Source organism: Prionailurus viverrinus, chromosome E2, assembly GCF_022837055.1.
Source record: "Prionailurus viverrinus isolate Anna chromosome E2, UM_Priviv_1.0, whole genome shotgun sequence".
In the NCBI taxonomy this organism is placed as follows: Eukaryota; Metazoa; Chordata; class Mammalia; order Carnivora; family Felidae; genus Prionailurus; species Prionailurus viverrinus.
This window is the reverse complement of record NC_062575.1, coordinates 28,487,041-28,507,304: the sequence shown is the minus strand read 5'-3', so window position 1 is coordinate 28,507,304 and position 20,264 is coordinate 28,487,041. Positions and strand designations below refer to the sequence as shown.

Here is a 20,264-nt window from a genome sequence, read left to right as displayed (position 1 = left end):
AAAAAATAAAAAAGAAAGATGCTCAACACCACTAATCATTAAGGAAATGCAAATCAAAACCACAATGAGATATCACCTCACATTCATTAGGATGACTGCTATTAAAAACAAACAAGCAATCAAGAGAGAAAACAAGGGTTGGCCAGGATGTGGGGAATTAGAACCACCGTGCCCTGGTGGTAGGAATGCAAAAATGATGAAGCTGTTGTGGGAAACAGTAGGACGTTTCTCAAAAAATTAAAAACAGAACCACTGGGAGGCGCCTGGGTGGCTCAGTCAGTTAAGTGCCCTCTTGATTTCCGCTCAGGTCATGCGCTCACGGTTCGTGAGTTTGAGCCCTGCGTCTGGCTCTTTGCTGACAGCAAGGAACCTGCTCAGGATTCTCTCCGTCCCCTCTCTCTCTGCCCCTCTTCCACGTGCACCCTCTCTCTCTCTCTCTCTCGCTCTCAAAATTAAATTAGCGTCAAAAAAACAAAACCCAGAATGACCATATGATTCAGCAATTCCACTTGTGGGTATACGTCCAAAAGAACTGAAAGCAGGGTCTGGACGAGATATTCGTACACCCATGCTCACAGCAGCATGAGTCACAACCACCAAAGGAAGAAGCCTCCCCAGTGTCCGCCGATGGATGGATGCACAAACAAATGTCGTGTGTCCATACAGCGGAATGTTATTCAGCCTGAAAAACGAGTAACATTCTGACCCATGTTATAGCATGAACTTCGAAGACATTATCCTAAGTGACACAAGCCAGTCACAGGGACATCTACTGTTTGGTTCCACTTCTATGCGGAGTTACAGTCACAGGAACAGAAAGTGGGACAGCGGTGGCAAAGAGGTGCAGAAAGTGAGGATTGGGAGTTAATGTTTAATGGGGACAGAGTCTCACTTGGGGCAGACAAAAAAGTTCTGGAAATGGAACGGGGTGAGAGTTGCAATAGAATGTGAATGCCACAGAACCATATACTTCAAATAGTAAGAATGGTAAATCTTATGTTTATTTGTGTCTTTAAAAATATTATTACTATTTTTAACATTTATGTATTTATTTTGAGAGGGGGGAAACATGAGCAGGGGAGGGGCAGAGAGAGAGGGAGAGAGAGAATCCCAAGCAGGCTCCACACGGTCAGCACAGAGCCCAACGTGGGGCTTGATCTCATGAACTGTGAGATCAGGACCTGAGCTGAAATCAAGTCTGATGCTTATCTGACTGAGCTACCCAGGCGCCCCTATATGTATCTTACTACAATTAAAATGTTTTTGTTGGGGTGCTTGGGTGTTTCAGTCAGTTAAGTGTCCAACTTCATCTCAGGTAACGGTCTCATGGTTCGTGAGTTCGAGCCCCGCGTTGGGCTCTGTCCTGATGGTGCAGAGCCTGTTTGGGATCCTCTGTCTCCCTCTCTCTCTCAAAAATAAATAAACATTAAAAAAAAAAAGGGGTTTGTTAACATGCACAAATGGTATACAGATAAGGAAAAAGCGGGTAATAAATGCCTAAAGTTTGGGAAGTGCAGTGATCCAAACTCCTCCCATCGCCACTGGGACATCTGTCCATTTCAGGGAGGGACAGGAGTTACCTCAAGTTGCACAGTAAGCCGATGTGACCAGGGGCCAGATGGTTCCTCCTGTCACTCTCCAATCTCCTAACCTCTTTGGGTACAGCCAAGGGGCAGGCTGGAAGTGGGGTGAGCCGGAAAATCAGAGCCAACAGCGTTGCTGGGCTCTACGAATTCGAAGCAAAGACCCATTTCCATGAAATGCCACCAGGCTTGAACTTCCTGGTACAGAGAGAAGATGTGGGGCCTTCAGGGTGGAGGTGCCATTTGAACAGAGCCTTGAAAAGAGCAATTTGAGAAGGAGGCATTCCAGGAGGATGATACAAGAGCAAAGAGCAGACATCAGGACGCTGAGTGGTTTGGGCTGACGCCCTTTGTGTGCGTGTCTCTGTTGAAGGACACAGTCAAGGCACGGACGCAGTGGGTGGGGTGCTGGCATGGCCCTGCCAACCTCTGGGCCAGTTACTGATTGGCTCAGACGGAGGCAAAGGTCAGACTGGAGGTTTAGTTATTTTCCCTGCCCGGGCCCTTCTGCCTACTGGGATTGGAACAGGGGTTGTTTGGGATGGGAGGTCCAGAGCTCCAGAGAGAGGGTGTTGGATTAACTATTTGTTCAAGGATGCATGGCTTCTATTCCTGAGCGATGGGGGCAGGCCAGGGCTCTGGCAGAGTGACCCCATTCTGTCCAGGCGCCAGCTGCCCGAGGAGATCTGGGGTGGCATTTCCAGGACTTCCTGCCTGGGCACACCCCTATCCTGTTGTCTCATTCATTATTCAATCTGCACTCATTTATCTCCCTCTCCACATTTTTGTGTTCTAGGCCCCAGGGTTTCAGTGGCAAAGACTCTTGCAATCCCTGCCCTTTTGAAGAGCTCAGTTTTAGAAACAGGAGAAGGCACACATACCTAGACAGGCCATTCCAATTCCATTGTTGGGAGGGGTTTGCCTAAGAGCTTGCGGGAACACAAAGGAAGCCAAAAATCCTAAGAGAAAGGAGCATCAGGGAAGGCTTCCTGGAGGAGGTGACATAGGAGAAGCAACCGAGGGGAGGAAAACCTCTGCTAATCTCCTTCAGCCTCCCTTTGGATGGTGGAAGATCCAGCTCCAGCCATGGGAGGGGTGGGGGTGGTGTCAATACTGTCCCTCTCCTGACTCTGGCCCTGGGCGCTGCTGCTGGGAATTGTCCCTATCCCTTCATCCTTGTCAACCAAGCCTGCATGCAGTTCCAGGACCATTCCCAAGACCTCTTCTCCAGGACAGGGGGCTTCACCATCTCCATTATCTCCCAAATGTCCTTTTTTTCTTCTTCTGCCCAATGGGAAATCGGCACTTCTACAGCAGTCTGTAGATGCCACAGTAGCACCCATCTGTAGATAAATAACCCTATTTTCCCACTGGATGTGGAGTACATTTTGTTAAAGGATAAATTTTTTTATTTATTTCTTATTTTAAAGTTTATTTATTTTGAGACAGAGAGAAAGGGAGCACATGGAAGGGCTAGAGAGAGAGGGAGAGAGAGAGAATCCCAAGCAGGCTCTGCACCAGCAGAGTGGAGCCCTATACAGAGCTTTCCCACCAAGTGGATGTCCAGCCTTGTCTTGATTGCCTCCGCTGACGGGGTTATCACTATCTACACAGACAGCCTGTTTCCTTTCCAGCAAGCTCTTTCTTCTATGAAAAGCTTCCTCTCTACCTACCCCCTGCTTGTCCCCTCTTGGAGCAAGGAGAGACGGACACAATCCCAATCCCTCGTACACATCAGGCTTTTGTAGACAGATAAATCGTCTCCTCTCCAAGTTTAACAGCCTCCGGCTTTTCCCTTGTTCAGTTTATTAAAGAGCTATAAAAGCCAAATTTCTCTGGCTGTGGCTCCAGTTAAACACGCGTGGAATGGGATTCCACGGCTTCCAATCCTGAGGAGCTCAAGGCAAAGTTCTTCGCAGAGCACCTCCCTTCCAAAAAGAATCGTCTAAATCGCCTCCCCACTACCCTCAGGGGCCCAACAACAGTCCTGACCCTGGCGACCGATAGTATCAGTCGTTAAATACACGTCACATTTTCAGGTTCCGAGCATTGGCGAATGGCTAGAATTTAACAATATAGTTTTGTTTCCATTGTGTTTATTTTCATGGATATTTTCTAGGCATGGCAAGGGAAACTGATTTCCCAGGCTACACAGTTTCCATACGTAGAAAAAAGACGGAAGAAATTGAAGGATAACAGCGAGTCTCGGCAACAGGGGTGGGTTTGGGTTTTTTTTTGGGTTTTTTTGTTTTTTGTTTTTACCTGTGGACGCCTGGAGCAGTGCGGCAGGACCTGGGGCTGCCAGCTACCCTAAGACAGCTTGCGGGTTCTCGAACCACGTGGCACCGAAATGGCAACTATTGTGAATCTTTGTAGCACGCTGGCAGGAAGTCAGGATGGCCGAGCGGTCTAAGGCGCTGCGTTCAGGTCGCAGTCTCCCCTGGAGGCGTGGGTTCGAATCCCACTTCTGACAGACTTACCGTTTTGCTGTTTTCTTTCTGCAACGTTAGACAACGTCAGAAAAAGGTGCATCTCTGCCGCACGCGTCGGGGCTTTCTTTTTACAATCCAAAGCCAAATGAATGTCACTAAGAAGAAAATGCCTGTTAGGAAGGAAATACTTGTTTTGTAAAGAGATGAAAAGAATACCCAAAGGTGTAACGTATTCCCTAGTTGATTTGCGGCTGTTCGTGGAAAACAAAACTGACTTGCAGCTGTTGGTGAAAAACAAAACAGCACTTGTCAGGAGTGGGATTCGAACCCACGCCTCCAGGGGAGACTGCGACCTGAACGCAGCGCCTTAGACCGCTCGGCCATCCTGACTGCTCAGACGCTGCTTTGCAAGCAAACCTCTTCGGAATAGTTCTACTGTGCGCATGCGTAGCGAACAACCGGCTCGGGCTTTGTTTTACGCCGGGTGCCGGGAAGACCTGGAAAGAAAAGCGCTCTGGCTCAAAGGGGAGGGACGAAATGGGACGAGAAAGGGCGGAGCGAGGCGCGTTGGTGGCAGCAGAGGGCGCGCGCAGCGTGCTGGAGAATCGAGGACTGTCACTTTGGCCCCCAGGCATTCGTGTCTCGGACACGTATTCATTATGCATGCGTGCATTCATTTACGATTCGTGTCGGCTTTGATACTTGCATATCTTCGAGCACCTTTGCATTTCTGCATACACTTCCTGCGCATTTCCTGCACGAGGCAGTCAAGCCCACATTCCCGAACTGGCTTATGTAGATCTCTGCTGGCGCCCCTACCAGGTGAAACCCGGGTATTTCAAGGTCTAATCGCAAGCACCTCGCGTTCTCCTTCCAAACGTTTGTTGGAACCGCAACTTCACATTTATATGCGTGTTAAAGCCATTTATTCAGGCTCGGGGTTAGACCGCGTCCTGCAGCGGCACAACCGGATACGCTCTGTTCCCTGACCGTGTCCTTAGAGCCCAAACCGTGTTTGGCACACAGTGGGAGCGCAGGGAATGTCCGTGGGTTCATCCTTACCTCGCCTCCTCCTTCCTGCATTCTGTCATTTTGTGATTCACTTTTCCTCCGCAGCAGCCGCCTCTCACCCGCATCCTCACGCCGCCTCTGCGGGAAGCAGATCCGGACCCCTCCCCGCCCGCCCCCGCAGCACCTTCCGCCCCCTCCTGCCATAACCCCAGATTTAGGCACGCACCCGCCTCTGTCCCGGGATCAGAAGATTTATGCGCCTCGAAGGCGCCTTTCTCCGCGGGATTTCCGGGAGGCAAAAAGGCACCTCCACTCTCGCAGGATCTCATACGCTCTCATACGCTCATTTCCAGGCTCCCCAGAGGCCCTGGAGAAGATGCATCTCCTAAAGAAAGACGGGCAGAATGAGGGCACAGGAGACAGAGGTTCTGGCGTGGCTGGGCCACTGACTTGCTGTGTAACGTGGGTCTGAAAGAGAGCGCCTGAGGGCGACTTCTGGGGGTCGACCCTAGAGTCCAGGAGACAGACCCTAATGTGCGTGGTGGAGTCACATTCGCCCCTCAGTGCCCTCTGACTTACCTGACGTGGTATCACAGAACAGCCTCAGCCAGAGAACTTTCCCTACCAACTCCGGGTCAGGTCCCTTTGGGGACGCTCAGGGCTTGGGCTACCAAGAGGTGCTGAGGCTTCTGGGTGCGCAGAGGTCTTGGTTATTTAACGAGTGATGAACCTGCCGGCGCCCTTTCCTTCCCACAAATGCCCCCTCCTCCTTGGCTGTCAGAATTTATTTCTTTAGGCTCAGCAATGACCTCTTTTGTATCTTCTCCTGAAATACAAATTACCCTGGACACTGGAAAGGGCAGCAACAAACATTTGCCGAGCACTCGCTATGTGCTTGCAGATGGTGTTACAAAACACAGTTTCTGCCCTCAAGTTGAATTGCAAACGGCAAAGAAGGTCAGGTGCTGGTAAGTGCCAGAAAGTCAGGAAACCTGTAAGATAACCAAATAACTCTCTGGAGCACCAATCCTGGCCATCTGATTCTCTAGGCGCCTGCACCTTTCATTACCTTTCGTTACTTGAATCCCATCCATAGAAACGCAAGTGGATTTTGTTGGGGTGGAATGTAATTAAATATTGCCCGCTGGATATTGGCCATTGATCCATTTATTGATTTATTTACTTATTCTGAAACAGAGAGAGAGACAGAATGCAAGAATGAGTGAGGCGGGGGACAGAGAGAGAGAGCGGGGAGGAGAGAGAATCCCAAGCGGGCTCCCCGCTGTCAGCACAGAGCTCAACATGGGGTTCAATCTCACGAAACGAGAAATCATGCCCCAAGTTGAGATCAAGAGCTGGATGCTTAGCCAATTGGGCCACCCAGGTGCCCCTATGCATCTCTTTATAAATTCATTTCATCATTCCTGATTGCCAATATACACGTGTCTTTGAATTCTCCTTAGAACCAGTTCTAACACCTTCCGGTTTTCTCATAAATTAATGCATTCCATGACATCTGACTTGTGTTCATTTTATATTTCTTTTTTTAATATAACGTTTATTTATTTGTTTTTGAAAGAAAGAGAGCGAGTGGGGGAGGGGCAGAGAGAGAGGGAGAGAGAACACCCCAAGAAGGCTCCACACTGGCAGCTTTGAGCCTGATATGGGGCTCAAACTCACAAACCATGAGATCATGACCCGAGCCCAAACCAAGAATTGGCTGCTTAACTGACTGAGCCACTCAGGTGTCCCCCATTTACATTTCTATGAGAATCATGGTATTACCTTTAAGAAGTCCCCTTTAACAATGATCAAGAATGCCCAGGGGCTCTCATAGGAAGAGTGATCAGGGAGGACCTCTCTGAGGAGGTGACACAGTTCAAAAGGGAGAGACAAGCAAAACCAAAGCTGGTGGCCTTCTAGGTGGCACGTATAGCCAGTGCAAAGGCCCTGAGGCAGGGAGAAGTGTGGTCTGTTGGAGAGGCAGCAAGCCAGTGGGGCAGGGATAAGGGTGGGAGGAGGCTGAAGTCCATATCACACAGGGCTGGATGCCGGGGAGGGGAATTTGGATTTTCTTCTGTGCGTGATAGCATCGTTGTCACTGGAGTACTTTAAGCAGGGGAGTAGGTGACTGGATCCAGTTAGCCTTTGAAAACGATCCCTTTGGCAGCTATGTGGCGGGTGGGTGTGAGAGGCCAAGAGAAAAATCAGAGCCCAAGGCCGTGAGAGATGGGGATGGCTAGACCGGGGAAGTGGCGATTGCAAAAGGTGGCTGAATTCAAGACTCAAGATGTGTTTTGGTAATAAGAAAGGACAAGCCCCACTGGCTGGCTGGTGTGTGCACTGGGTGCAGATGTGGAGAGAGGGGATGCTGGGATAGGACAGAAAGTCACTAAGGCCATAGAGGGGCCAGGTTACCAGCCACTCACAACTTCTCTTTAAGGCAAGTGCTGCTGACTCCCCACTCCTGCTCCATTTTGCAAGGAGTTAAGGCTCAGACCTTCTGAGTGACTTGCTAAGGTGCTCTGGAACCTTCCCCTCATGCCTTATACATCATTTTAGAGATAAGAAACCAGGCAGGCCAGAGCTACAGCCCAAGCCAGCCCCGCTCTGCCTGCTGCCCTCCTGGCCTGGCTGGAGGAAAGTGCTGGCTCGATGGGGGTCAGTACTGGAGCTCCACTCAGCACGGTCTCCTGGGTTGGGCTGGATGGTCGGCCCTCCTCCCTCGACACCTTTCGGGTACCAGACTGCTGGCCCGGAGGAAGCTTCTCAGGATCCCATTCCAGCCTCAGGCTCCCAAGACCAAAAATGGGAAAGGAGAGTTCCTGTTTTTCTCATTTTCCTCTTATCACCAGTCTTGGCATCAACAGTGGACCCTAGAGGGACAGGCCTCCCCCAGGCCCCCTCTGGGCATTTGTCCAGCTTGGAAGAGGAAAGTCCCCTGACCTCAGCCTGGAAAGTCTACCGGTGGTGGGGACGCCCCAGCATGGCTCCCCCTGTGCCCAGCCCCAAAGTGCGGATGAAGTCAGACCGCCAAGTGACAAGCTGGTGCTCAGCCAGCCGAGGGGCCCGAAACGGGGATCCTAACATCCCTGTGACCTTGGCACCCATCACCACCTCTGCGTGGAGAAAGGGTGGCAGGAAGCTGAGTTTTAGTGAATGCCTTTTTTACGTCCATTATTTCACTTGGTGTTCATAACAACACCACGGCACAGGCTGTCTTTGCTCCCATTTTACAGATAAGGAAAATGAGGCTCAGAGAGGCCAAGTAACTTACTCAGAGTCTCACAGCTGGTAAGTAGAGCCTGATTCTTCTGGCTCAATACCCCTTTCTTGAGAACCATCCTGGGCCTGGGACTGTGATAGGTGCTTTCTCTACATTGTCTCCTTCAGGAAACAAAACCAAAAAAAAAAAAAAAAAAAAAAAGACAACAAAACAAAACAAAAACCATGAAGTTTGGCCAGCTGGACTTTGTGATGTTATTTTTACTCCTGTTTTTATTATTGGAAGGGACTTGAAAGAAAGGGTAGGATTTTCCCAGCAAGCCAGTCTCAGCAGCATGGCCAAGTGTTTGTGTCCAGGCTCTGGTTTCCTTGGCCAAGGTGGGGAGACAGAAATCACCAGGCGCCAGCACTGAAGCCCTGCCAAGGCCCTGGGTTGGGCATCTTGGCTTACGGAGTGGGAAACCCAGCGGTGCAGTGAATGAAGCAGGCGTGGATCTTTGATGGAATGGGATGGGAAAAGCTCGGTCCACCCAGGTCCACCCGTGACATGGAGAGAGGCGGATGGCCCGGTTCCCCGATTTTGAACGGAGCGCGTGGACGGTGGTGGCCAGAATGGACCGAAGGCCACAAGCTCACTTCCAAGTTCTCCGGACTACATACCATGCCCCCAAAGCCTTTGGTCACCCTAGAAAGAGAACCCCATGGAGGAGGGAGGCCCTGTAGCTGACCATAAGCAAGGGGTACAGAGCCAATTTTAACTCAAGGCAGCATGGCCAAGTGTGTGTATGCGTTTGGACTCTAGAACCATCTGAATCCAGATCCTGCTTCTGCCTTTTGCCAGCTCTGTGACCACAGGGGAGTCACTTAGCTTCTCTGTTCCTCTCAGTTCCTCAATTTCCCTGTGCGTAAAATGGATTTAGGAATAGTATCTGTCTCAAAGGGCTGTTGGAAGGCTGAAAGGGTTCACGCATGCTGAGCGGGGAGAGTGCTTGGAATAGAATACACGCTTTGTGTGTTGGCCCAGAAAAAGAAAGTCCTGTACCCTTTCTTGCCCCTGGTGAATATTGTGGGGCAAGTTTTCAGCTGCCAAACTTGACTTTGCGGAAAGACGGTCCGCAGTGCCCTCCCCACAAGCACAGCAGCCCCTGACTGCCCCATATGAGCCAGCCTTGCTCTCCTCTCCAACCCCACCTGCCACCTCCACCCCCTACCCCATCTTTCTCTTTCTCTAACACACAAAGCCTGTGCCCTCCTGGGGCCTTTGCCCTGGTATTTCCTCTGTGTGGAGTCATTTCCCTCCAGCGAATGCAGGACTGGTTCCTTCTGTCTTTCCCATGTCAGCTCTGCTGTATCCTGGCTGAAGTGGCCCCACGCCTTATCTCCCACTCGCTTTCCATCTGGCCTCCGCCTTACAGATGCAAAGCCACTGGGCTCACTTGCTGGCTTATCTGATGATCGTGCTTCTCTCCTACCAGGGTCTGTGCTCTGCAAAGGCAGTAACCTTGGCCATCTTGTTCACCAGTTATTCCCAGCAGGAGCTTGATAAAGAAGCACTGCATGAGTGGATGAATGGACAAATGGATGGATGGATGGATGGATGGATGGACGGATGGATGGATGGAGGAGTAAATTCCCTGGGTTCCTCAAACCAGTTCTCTGTCCCTCTCAGGTGGAGCCCGGGATGCCTCCCCAGGTGAGGCCATCCACGACCCTTGCCTGCTCCTGCAGCCTTCATCTCTGACCAGTATGTCCGGCCCTCTGCATGGGCACATCAGCTCCTTTGGCCCATCTGGTACTCAGCGACCTCCAGGCCCCCTCACAGGCCCCATCTGCTCTGCCTCTTTCAGATAAAAGATTTCGTATTCTGCTTACCTCCCCGCCCTCAACCCCAGCCCAGGGCTTTCTCTCAAGACTGGCCGAGTGCTTAGTTTAGTGGTGAGGGGACACGCAGTGTGTGAGGTCTAGACCACTGGCTAGTCTCCTGTATACTCCCCATGCCCACATCCGCATGATGGAGTAAGCTACTGCGGTACTGGACGGTTAACAGGGCTGCCCTGTGTCCTCACCACCTCCTCGGCCCCTCCTCACTCCTGATTCCCACAGTTGACCAACCCCGGCCCGCTGCAGCACAAAGGCTGTTATCTGTCCTCATTGGCAGGTGCCATCCTAGTCATTAAATCTTTTGAATATCTCCGCAGGACTAGATTCTGGCTTTCTTGTTCTACCTGATGCTCCAGTACTCTCCGGGAGCCCCTTGGAATTCAGTCCAACCCCCACTCTGGCTACTTCCTCCTCCCCCTGCCCGCCCCTCTTCCTCTCCACTACCAGTCTTCTGCTACCAACCTGGATCTAGCTGTGCCTGCAGCCGTCCGTGCCTGACCTTTTCAGTTGCAGGAGCTAATGCCTCTTTTCACTTAAGCCACTTCAGTGTCAACTTTTGCCACGTGTAACCCAAAGATGAATACAGCCTATATCTCTCTTCTGGCCAATATGGTGGTCACAAGCTCGTTACTGAGCGTTGGGAATGCGGCCACACTGGATTGAGATGGGTCATAAATGTAATCTACAAACTGGATTTCGAAGAAAGGAGGAAAAGAAGTGGAAATGATTTTATTATTAATTTATAGTATTGATGGCTTGTAGAAGAGAATGTTTTGGCTGTGTTTTACTAAGTAAAAAACACTATTAAACTTTATTTCAACAGTTTGCGTTTACTTTTGCAGTGTTGCTACTGGGAAAATTTAATTGTCTATGCATCTCGTGTTGTATTTCTATCACACGGGGCTGGCCTTGTGACTCACCAGCAAAACCTCAGGAAGCAGGAGATCAGAGCCTACCCAAGGAAACGATGCAGTGTTGGAAAAGCTCCAAAGGTGTCAAAGAGAAGATAGGCAAAGAAGGACAGGTCTGACCTGCAGGGATGGAGGGGAAGGGGAGGACGTCCCAGGCAGGGGGCACAGCATGAGTGAAGGCCTGAGAGTTGGACGCAGATGAGATGGGTCTGAGGAGAACCGAGGGTTAAGACGGGCCACGGGTTCCTCCAGGGAAGCAGGGGGTCTTGGGGAGAGGGCAGTACAAAGGGACGAACATTCCACTTTCCCTCCAGCCACCATACATTTTTTCTGTGCGTCATGAGGACCCAGGGCTGGTGCTGCCGTGTCCCCAGCTGTGCAGAGTCGGTTGGCCCCGAAATGCTGGGACCCAGAATTGCAGGCTATATCCGATGCCCATGCCCATCCAGGGAGGGGAAGAGGGGCCCCCACTTCTGGGCAGGGGTGGAGGGGAGACAGAAACCAGCAGCTGCAAGCCTTTCCCATCAGCGTGGAGCCAGTCAGAGTTTTAACATTTCTTCCAGAAATTCGTTCATCCTCAAATAGTTGGCAGGTTTTCCTGAGCTATTACTGTGCCTCACAATTTCTGTTTTATCTGGGAAATAGAAACACTGTGTTTTTTTCCTGGTTCCTGCAGTGATTTTCTTTGCTGGCATCCAGATTCTAGAAAAAATACTCTCGTCCTGGGGACCTCAACAGATGATGTGCCAGCCAGCAGGGGCCTGGGCAAGTGCCGGATGGACTCTCGGGGTCCCAGGAGTCATTATGGCGTAGTGCAAAATCGGGGTGCCCCGTCCTCTAGCCAGAGGCTCCTTGGAGGAGCTATGTCCCCCCAATTCACTGCTTTTGCCGTGCAAAAGAAAAAAGTCGTGACAATTACTTCTCATTCTAAAACAACAACAACAAAAACGAAAAGACGTATTACTGACCCCTCTTGTGTTCTCCAAAGGTTTCAGCAGGTACGTACAGCAAGTGTCTTGGTTTATGAAGCTCCCAATAAAAAAGAGGCGGGGCCTGATGCAATATTTTTCCAGGTCAGGCGTTCTGAAAAGGATTCAGCGCTGTTGAGGAGCTCAGTGCCTTCACCTGGTCCTCAGCTCCCCACTGGACGTCCCCTCCCCCTGGGAAGCTGAGCTCCAGCCTGGGTCAGCTCCCCTGTCTGCACCAGAACCACAGCAGGGTGTATAGTTATGTACGAGTGTGTGTGTGTGTGTGTGTGTGTGTGTGTGTGAACCTCAGGCCGCATGCGTCCCCACCAGACCCCCACGCTGCGTATGGGCAGGGCCTGTCTGGGCTCTTCATCCCCCACTGATCCCCAGCACCCAGTACCTTGTAAGTCCTCCAGAAATATTTATTAATTGAGCAAATGAATGGATAAATCCTACATTCAGAGTCTTTTCCCCAGATATTTACAGCACCCCCACTGAAGACCTCAGTCCTTGGGTTCTAATCCCCGAGATTATATTATGGAGGAAGCGATTCTCTCCTAATATCTGGAACATTCCTTTCTCCACCTAGTTGGTGCCCCGGTTGAGTACCCACTCTGCGCCAGCCCTGGGGGTCCCAAATAGGTGTGGGGGCAGGAGTGTGTGTTTCCATGAAGTCTATCTATTTCATGTCCCTGTTGCGTTAAGTCTATTTCATGTCCCTGTTGCGTTAGACTGTGCAGGTTTCTACCCTTTGAGAACTACTGAGGGAAACTGAGGCAAGGGATTCAGAAACATTCTGTGACACCGGGCAGCTGGAGAAGACAAAGATCACCAGGCTTGGGCTTCTACCTCCAGCCTGGGATTTGTGTCTTTCAGCCAAGGTCCCCTTCAAGCTATCTGTGCCCATAAACCCCAGGAGGTAGAAACTCCACGAGCTAAAAACTCTGTGAGCTACCAGGGCTGAGGGGTGAGGATAAGAGCCGTAGAATCTTGGCCAGAAGGGGAAGGGGTAGGGTGCCCAGCTCTGGCTGCGGATGGGAGGCATCCGCTGGCACGAGAGCTGGTCTAGAAGACAGCAACTGGAATTTGATGGGATAGAAGGTAGAACCTTTGAAGGCAGCTTGGCCAGGAGGGGAATGTGGCCTCTCTAGGGTGGGCTCTGGACCGGCTCTAGGAGTCTGGTGACGATGGGGTTGTGCCAGCGTCTGTGACTATGGGTGCGTAGAAGTGTGCGTCTCTGGGAGTGAGAACATGTGTGTCAGTGTTTATGCAATGTGCACATGTGTGATTAAGTGTGTTTAGAGACGGATGTGTGTCTGTGGGGGTGAGGGCACCCTGCTGGGACAGTATGTGTGTGGGAGGCATTTCTGTGCGGCAGGCTGAGTCGCTGGGTGTGCCAGGGTGAGGATTTGCCTGTATGTGTGGGACAAGGCATGGTGCAAAGAAGCACTATAAACCTGGGATGGAGCCATTCAGGGCTTACACGTCTGATAGACTCATGGCAATTTGGAGACTTGAGGGCAGGAGAGTCAACTTCAAATCCCAACTTTGCCACTTTTCAGCTGTGCGGCCTCAACGGTTTCTTCTCCCCTTCAAGCCTCAGTTTCCTCATCTATAGGATGGCATCATTACCCTTATTGCCCCCCAGGGGTGACTGACAGACGACTCTGGGGGATGCCAAGAAACCTGGTAGCTCAGGCTTGCTCTGGGGAGAGGTGATGAGAAAGGGGTGCCCACTCTCTGTGCCCCCGGACTTTCTAACCATGAGCGTGACTTCGTTTTGTCATAAAAAAGATGTGGGGAAAAGGCATTTGTGCTCTGGAGACCCTCACTACCTTTTTCAGCCTGGCCAGGGAGATGCTTGTGGTTCTGCTGAGAGATGACCATGGTGGCCACAGCCAGGGAGAGAAGTTATTTGCCAGGGGACAGGACCTGAGGCTGGGCAGGCCCTAGGTGGCCTCCCTTTCGCCAGGAGCCAGCTGGGGATGTCACGGTCTAACTTTTGGAAGACAGGAATGTTGCTTCCAGGAGGCCTCCTGGCTTGCATTCCTGGCCAAGGAGAATGGAGACCAGGACTTGCCGAAACAGGTCCTACAAGACATAAGGGGTTAAATGAAACGGGAACTTGGGTTCACAAGCCAGTTTTCTATTTCTTCCTTTCATAATTGTTTTTGTTTTCATCTCCCGCGTGTTCCCCCTCCCCCCCAAAGCAATGAATCACAGAAAGCTATTATCAGAGATTACCTCTGGGCAGGAAGAAAGCTTTCACTATCCTTTTCGTACCTTTCCTGATAAGGATTGAATTTTCCAACCATATATGTTTTCCTTTCTGTCTCCTCCTCTTCTTCCTGCAGACATCAGGAAGTCTCTGGCCAGACATCCTACCCTTTGGGGGTTTTCTTCTTTGAACCTCAGTGTGTTACAAGGAAATTCAAACTGCAGTCACTGTTATATTATTAAAACTTTTTTTTAACATTTATTCATTTTTGAGAGACAGAGTGTGAGTGGGGGAGGGGTAGAGATCGAGGGAGACACAGAATCCGAAGCAGGCTCCAGGCTCTGAGCTGTCAGCACAGAACGCGACGCAGGGCTCGAGCTCATGGACTGGGAGATCATGACCTGAGCCGAAGTCGGATACTTAACTGACTAAGCCACCCAGGTGCCCCTTTATCATTGTAAAAATGCCAGAATGATGAATTTCAATAGTTTACACATTTTTTACATTTTACACATTAAAATATTTTTAATGTTTTTATTTTTTATTTTATTTTTTTTTATAAATTTTTTTCCCCAACGTTTATTTATTTTTGGGACAGAGAGAGACAGAACATGAACGGGGGAGGGGCAGAGAGAGAGGGAGACACAGAATCGGAAGCAGGCTCCAGGCTCTGAGCCATAGGCCCAGAGCCCGACGCGGGGCTCGAACTCACAGACCGCGAGATCGTAACCTGGCTGAAGTCGGACGCTTAACCGACTGAGCCACCCAGGCGCCCCTAATGTTTTTATTTTTGAGAGAGAGGTGGGAGGAGGGGCAGAGAGAAGGGGAAACAGAGGATCTGAAGCAGACTCCATCCGAACTGCCGGCACAGAGCCCCATGTGGTACTCGAATCCACGAACCGTGAGATCATGACCTGAGCTGAAGTCAGATGCTTAACTGGCTGAGCCACCCAAGCTCCCCTCATTATACACATTTTTTAAAAATTTAACAGGCACTACATTTACAAAATGCGAGAATTTGAAAAAATACAATGCCCCTTTGTGATTAAAAAAAAAAAAAGCGCGCGCACACACACACACACACACACACACACCAACTCAACACAAGAATACACGGGAACTTCCTTAGCTTGATAAAGGGCATCTATGAGAAGCCCACAGCTAACATCACACTTAATGATGAAAGACTGGATATTTCCCCCCCGCTGATCAAGAACAAGACAAGGATTTCTGCTCTGTCCTCCTTTATTTGACAATGGGTTAGAGGTGCTAGCCAGAAAACTAAGTAACGGAGAGAAATAAAAGGTATCCAGATTGGAAAGGAAGAAGTAAATTATCCCCATTTGTAGATGACATGATTATATACACAGAAAAATTTCAGGGAACTATCAAAAAACAAGCAAACAAAAAACCCAAACAAGCAAACAAACAAACAAACCCCACTAGAAACCCTACTAGAAACAAAAGTAATGCTGTAAGATTGTAGACTGGAAGATCAATATGTAAAAATCAACTATATTTCTATATACTACTCATGAATAATCCAATAATAAAATTAGGAAAACAATTCCATTCACAACAGTATCAAAAAGAATAAAACACTTTGGAATAAATTTAACAACACAGTGTAAGAAGATTTGTACAGTGAATATTATAAGTCTTTGCCAAGAGAAATTTAAAAAATCTAAATAAATAGACATTCTATGTCTATGGATTGGAAGACATATTCAATAGGCAATTTCTCTTCTGTTTGACCTATAGATCCAACTCAATTCTTACGAAATTCAAATTCTTTTTCTTTCTTTTCCTCCTTTTTTTTTTTTGGCAGAAATTGAATAGCTGTTTCTAAAATGTATATTAAAAGACAAATGGCCTAGATTAGTGAAAGCAATCTTGAAAAAGAATAATAAAGTCAGAGGGCATAACTTCCTGATTTCTAAACTTTCTGTAAATCAACAGTAATAAAGAAGAGTGTGGGACTGAGTAAGGAGAGACATGTAGATCAATGGAATAGAAGTGAGAGCCCAGAAATAAACACTTAAAATTTATGGTCAATTGATTTTCAACAAAGGAGCCAAGGTAATTCAATGGAAAAAGATTAGTCTGTTCAGCAAGTGGAGTTGGGACAACTGGATACACACATGCAAAAGAATGATATTGGGCCCCCTGTAGCAAACCAGTCACAAAATTTAACCCCAAATGGATCAGAGACCAAAATGTAGAGTTAAAACTGTAAAGCATTTAGGAGAAAATCTCTGTGACCTTGGGTTAGGCAAAGGTTTCTTAGATGTGACAGCAAAGGCACAATTCATAAAATTAAAACATTAATTAACTGGATTTCATCAAAATGTAATACTTTATGAGTCACCATTAAGAAAATCTAATCACTAGAAGAAAACATTCACAAATTCTGTATGTGCTTAAAGGTGTATAGAATACTTCGTAGAACACTTACGACTCTGAAACAGGAAGACAAGTAACCCAATTTAAAAACAGGCAGAACAGGGGCTCCTGTCTGGCTCAGTCAGTAGACCATGTGAGTCTTGATCTTGAGGTTGTGGGTTTGAGTGCCACCTTGGGTGTAGAGATTACTTAAAATGAAAATCTTTCAAAAAATTAGGGAAAATATGGGAATGCAAGCTGGTGCAGCCACTCTGGAAAACAGTATCGAGGTTCCTCAAAAAACTAAAAAGAGAACTACCCTACGACTCAGCAACTGTACTACTAGGCATTTATCCACGGGATACAGGTGGGCTGTTCTGAAGGGACACATGCACCCCCATGTTTCTAGCAGCACTATCAACAACAGCCGAAGTATGGAAAGAGCCCAAATGTCCAACTGATGGATGAATGGATAAAGAAGATGTGGTATATATATATATATATATATATACAATGGAGTATTACTCAGCAATCAAAAAGAATGAAATCTTGTCATTTACAACTACGTGGATGGAACTGGAGCGTATTATGCTGAGTGAAATTAGTCAGAGAAAGACAAAAATCATATGACTTCACTCATACGAGGACTTGAAGAGACAAAACAGATGAACATAAGGGAAGGGAAACAAAAATAATATAAAAACAGGGAGGGGGACAAAACAGAAGAGATTCATAAATATGGAGAACAAACCGAGGGTTACTGGAGGGGTTGTGGGAGGGGGGATGGGCTCAATGGGGAAGGGGCACTAAGGAATCTACTCCTGAAATCATTGTTGCACTATATGCTAACTAATTGGGATGTAAATTTTAAAAAATAAAAAATAAAATTAAAAAATAAAAATAAAAAAAAATCAGGGAAAATAACTGAATAGATATTCCCCTAAGAAGCCATATGAGCATCCAGTAAGCATATGATAAGGTGTTCAACACCTTTAGTCATTAGTTCAATATAAACCACAATGAGATACCAATTTGTACCTCAAGAATTACCATAATAAAAAAAGATAGTAACAAGTGTTAGCAAGAAACTAGAACCCTCATAAACTGATGGTAGAAATGCAAAATGATAACATTCAGTTTGGAGAAGTTTGGCAGTTCCTTAAGAAGTTAAACAAAAATGTTCTGTGTGATGTTTCTAACTTTACCAAAGAGAAATAAAAACGCAGGTCTATACAAACACTTAAATATAAATGTTCAGGGGCCCCCGGGGGGCCCATTCAGTTAAGCGTCCGACTCTCGATTTGGGCTCAGGGTATCACCTCACGGTTCCATGGGTTCGAGCCCTGCGTTGGCTTGTGCTGATCCGCTTGGAGCCTGCTTGGGATTCTCCCTCGTTCCCTGCCCCTCTCCCACTGGCACTTTCTCTGTCTCTCTCCAAATAAATAAATAAACTTAAAAAAAATCTATATAAAAATAAATATCAATGTTCAAAGCAGCATTATTCATAATAGCCCCAAAGTGGAAACAACCCAAGTGTCCACCGATGGACGAACGATGGATGAACGAAGAAACAAAATATAGCATACACGTGTGATGGAACACTGTAATTCAGCCACAAATAGGCATGATGTACTGATACATGCTAAAACATGGATGAACCTCCAACACACTATGCTAAGTGAAGGTAGCCAGACAGGATGATTCCATGGCTGTGCGTTGTCCAGAAAAGGCAAATCCGTAGAGAAAATAATTAGTTTAGTCGTTGACGGGGGTTGGGGAAATAGAAAGGGAAATGACTACAGACAAGCGTGAGGGCCCTTTCAAGGTTTAATGGAATGTGCTAAAGATTTGTGGTCCTGGTTGCACAACTCTGTACATTTAGCAAAAGTCATTGAATTGAGGGTGGCTGGGTGGCTCAATCGGTTGAGCCTCCGACCTCCGCTCAGGTCATGATCTCCCGGTTGGGTTCGTGAGTTTGAGCCCCAGGTCGGGCTTGCTGCTTGTCAGCGCAGAGCCCGCTTCAGGTCCTCTGCCCGCCCCCCGCCCCCCGCCCCCGTCCCTTCCCTGCTTGTGCTCTGTCTCTCAAAAATAAATAAAACATTGGGGCGCCTGGGTGGCTCAGTCAGTTAAGCGTCCGACTTCGGCTCGGGTCATGATCTCACGGTCTGTGAGTTCGAGCCCCGCGTCGGGCTCTGTGCTGACAGCTCAGATCCCGGAGCCTGTTTCAGATTCTGTGTCTCCCTCTCTCTATGCCCCTCCCCAACTCATGTTCTGTCTCCCTCTGTCTCAAAAATAAATAAACATTAAAAAAAAATTTTTTTTTAAACATTAAAAATAAATAAGAATCATTGAATTGTACACTTAAAAACAAAATAAAAAGATCTGGTCCAAAACAAAACAACCACAACCCAAAGAACATACAACTTATTTATCTATTCTACTGCTGATAGACATTTGGGTAGTTTCCAGTTTGGAGCGATTATAGATTCTGCTAATGTGGACATTCTTGTATATGTCACTTGGTGGGCATCTGGACACATTTCTCTTAGGTGTATATCTAACGGTGGAATTATGCATACATTCGCCTTTGGTAAATACTGCCAAGGAATTTTCCTGGGTCTTCCCCAATTACATCTCTATCAGCAGTGCTCTGCATCCTTGCTGACACTTGGATTGTCTGTCATTTTTTTTTTAAATTTTTTTTTAAATGTTTATTTATTTTTGGGACAGAGAGAGACAGAGCATGAATGGGGGAGGGGCAGAGAGAGAGGGAGACACAGAATCTGAAACAGGCTCCAGCCTCTGAGCCATCAGCCCAGAGCCTGACGCGGGGCTCGAACTCCCAGACCGCGAGATCGTGACCTGGCTGAAGTTGGACGCTTAACCGACTGCGCCACCCAGGCGCCCCTGGATTGTCTGTCATTTTATTTCCAGCTTTTTTGATGGGTACGTAATGGTGCCTCATTATGGTTTTAATTTGCATGTCCCTGATGACTAATAAAATTGGACACCATTTCAAATTTGCTTTGTTTTTTGGCCATTTGGAAATCCTCTTTGGGAAATGCTGGTTCAAGCATTTCTGCCCCTTTCCCCCCTTAACTGGTCTGTCATTTTCTTATTGATTTTTGTAGGACTTCTTTGTATATTCTAGATAGGAGGTTTTTTTTTATCCCACCTTTTGACTTTTCACTTTTTTTTAACAGTATTTTCTGATAAACACACACCTTTGTTTTGTTTTTTTTTAATTTTTTTTTAACGTTTTTATTTATTTTTGAGACAGAGAGAGACAGAGCATGAACGGGGGAGGGGCAGAGAGAGAGGGAGACACAGAATCAGAAGCAGGCTGCAGGCTCTGAGCCATCAGCCCAGAGCCCCACACGGGGCTCGAACCCACGGACCGCGAGATCGTGACCTGAGCTGAAGTCAGCCGCTTAACCAACTGAGCCACCCAGGTGCCCCACACATCTTTGTTTTAACGTAATCTAATTTATCAGGGTTTTTTTCCCCCTTTATGGTTAGTACTTTAAAAAAAAACCTCTTGGGGCGCCTGGGTGGCTCAGTCGGTTGGGCGACCGACTTCGGCTCAGGTCACGATCTCGCGGTCCGTGAGTTCGAGCCCCGCGTCGGGCTCTGGGCTGACAGCTCAGAGCCTG

General features: G+C 48.1%; 2 non-coding genes across 2 annotated transcripts; one reads left to right on the top strand and one right to left on the bottom strand.

The window, feature by feature from the left end:
- Window positions 1-3,973: 3,973 nt before the first annotated feature.
- Window positions 3,974-4,056, top strand: TRNAL-CAG (transfer RNA leucine (anticodon CAG)). Its single transcript has one exon. It is a non-coding gene; the product is annotated as a tRNA-Leu (tRNA).
- A 266-nt stretch (window positions 4,057-4,322) lies between these two features.
- Window positions 4,323-4,405, bottom strand: TRNAL-CAG (transfer RNA leucine (anticodon CAG)). Its single transcript has one exon. It is a non-coding gene; the product is annotated as a tRNA-Leu (tRNA).
- Window positions 4,406-20,264: the final 15,859 nt, after the last annotated feature.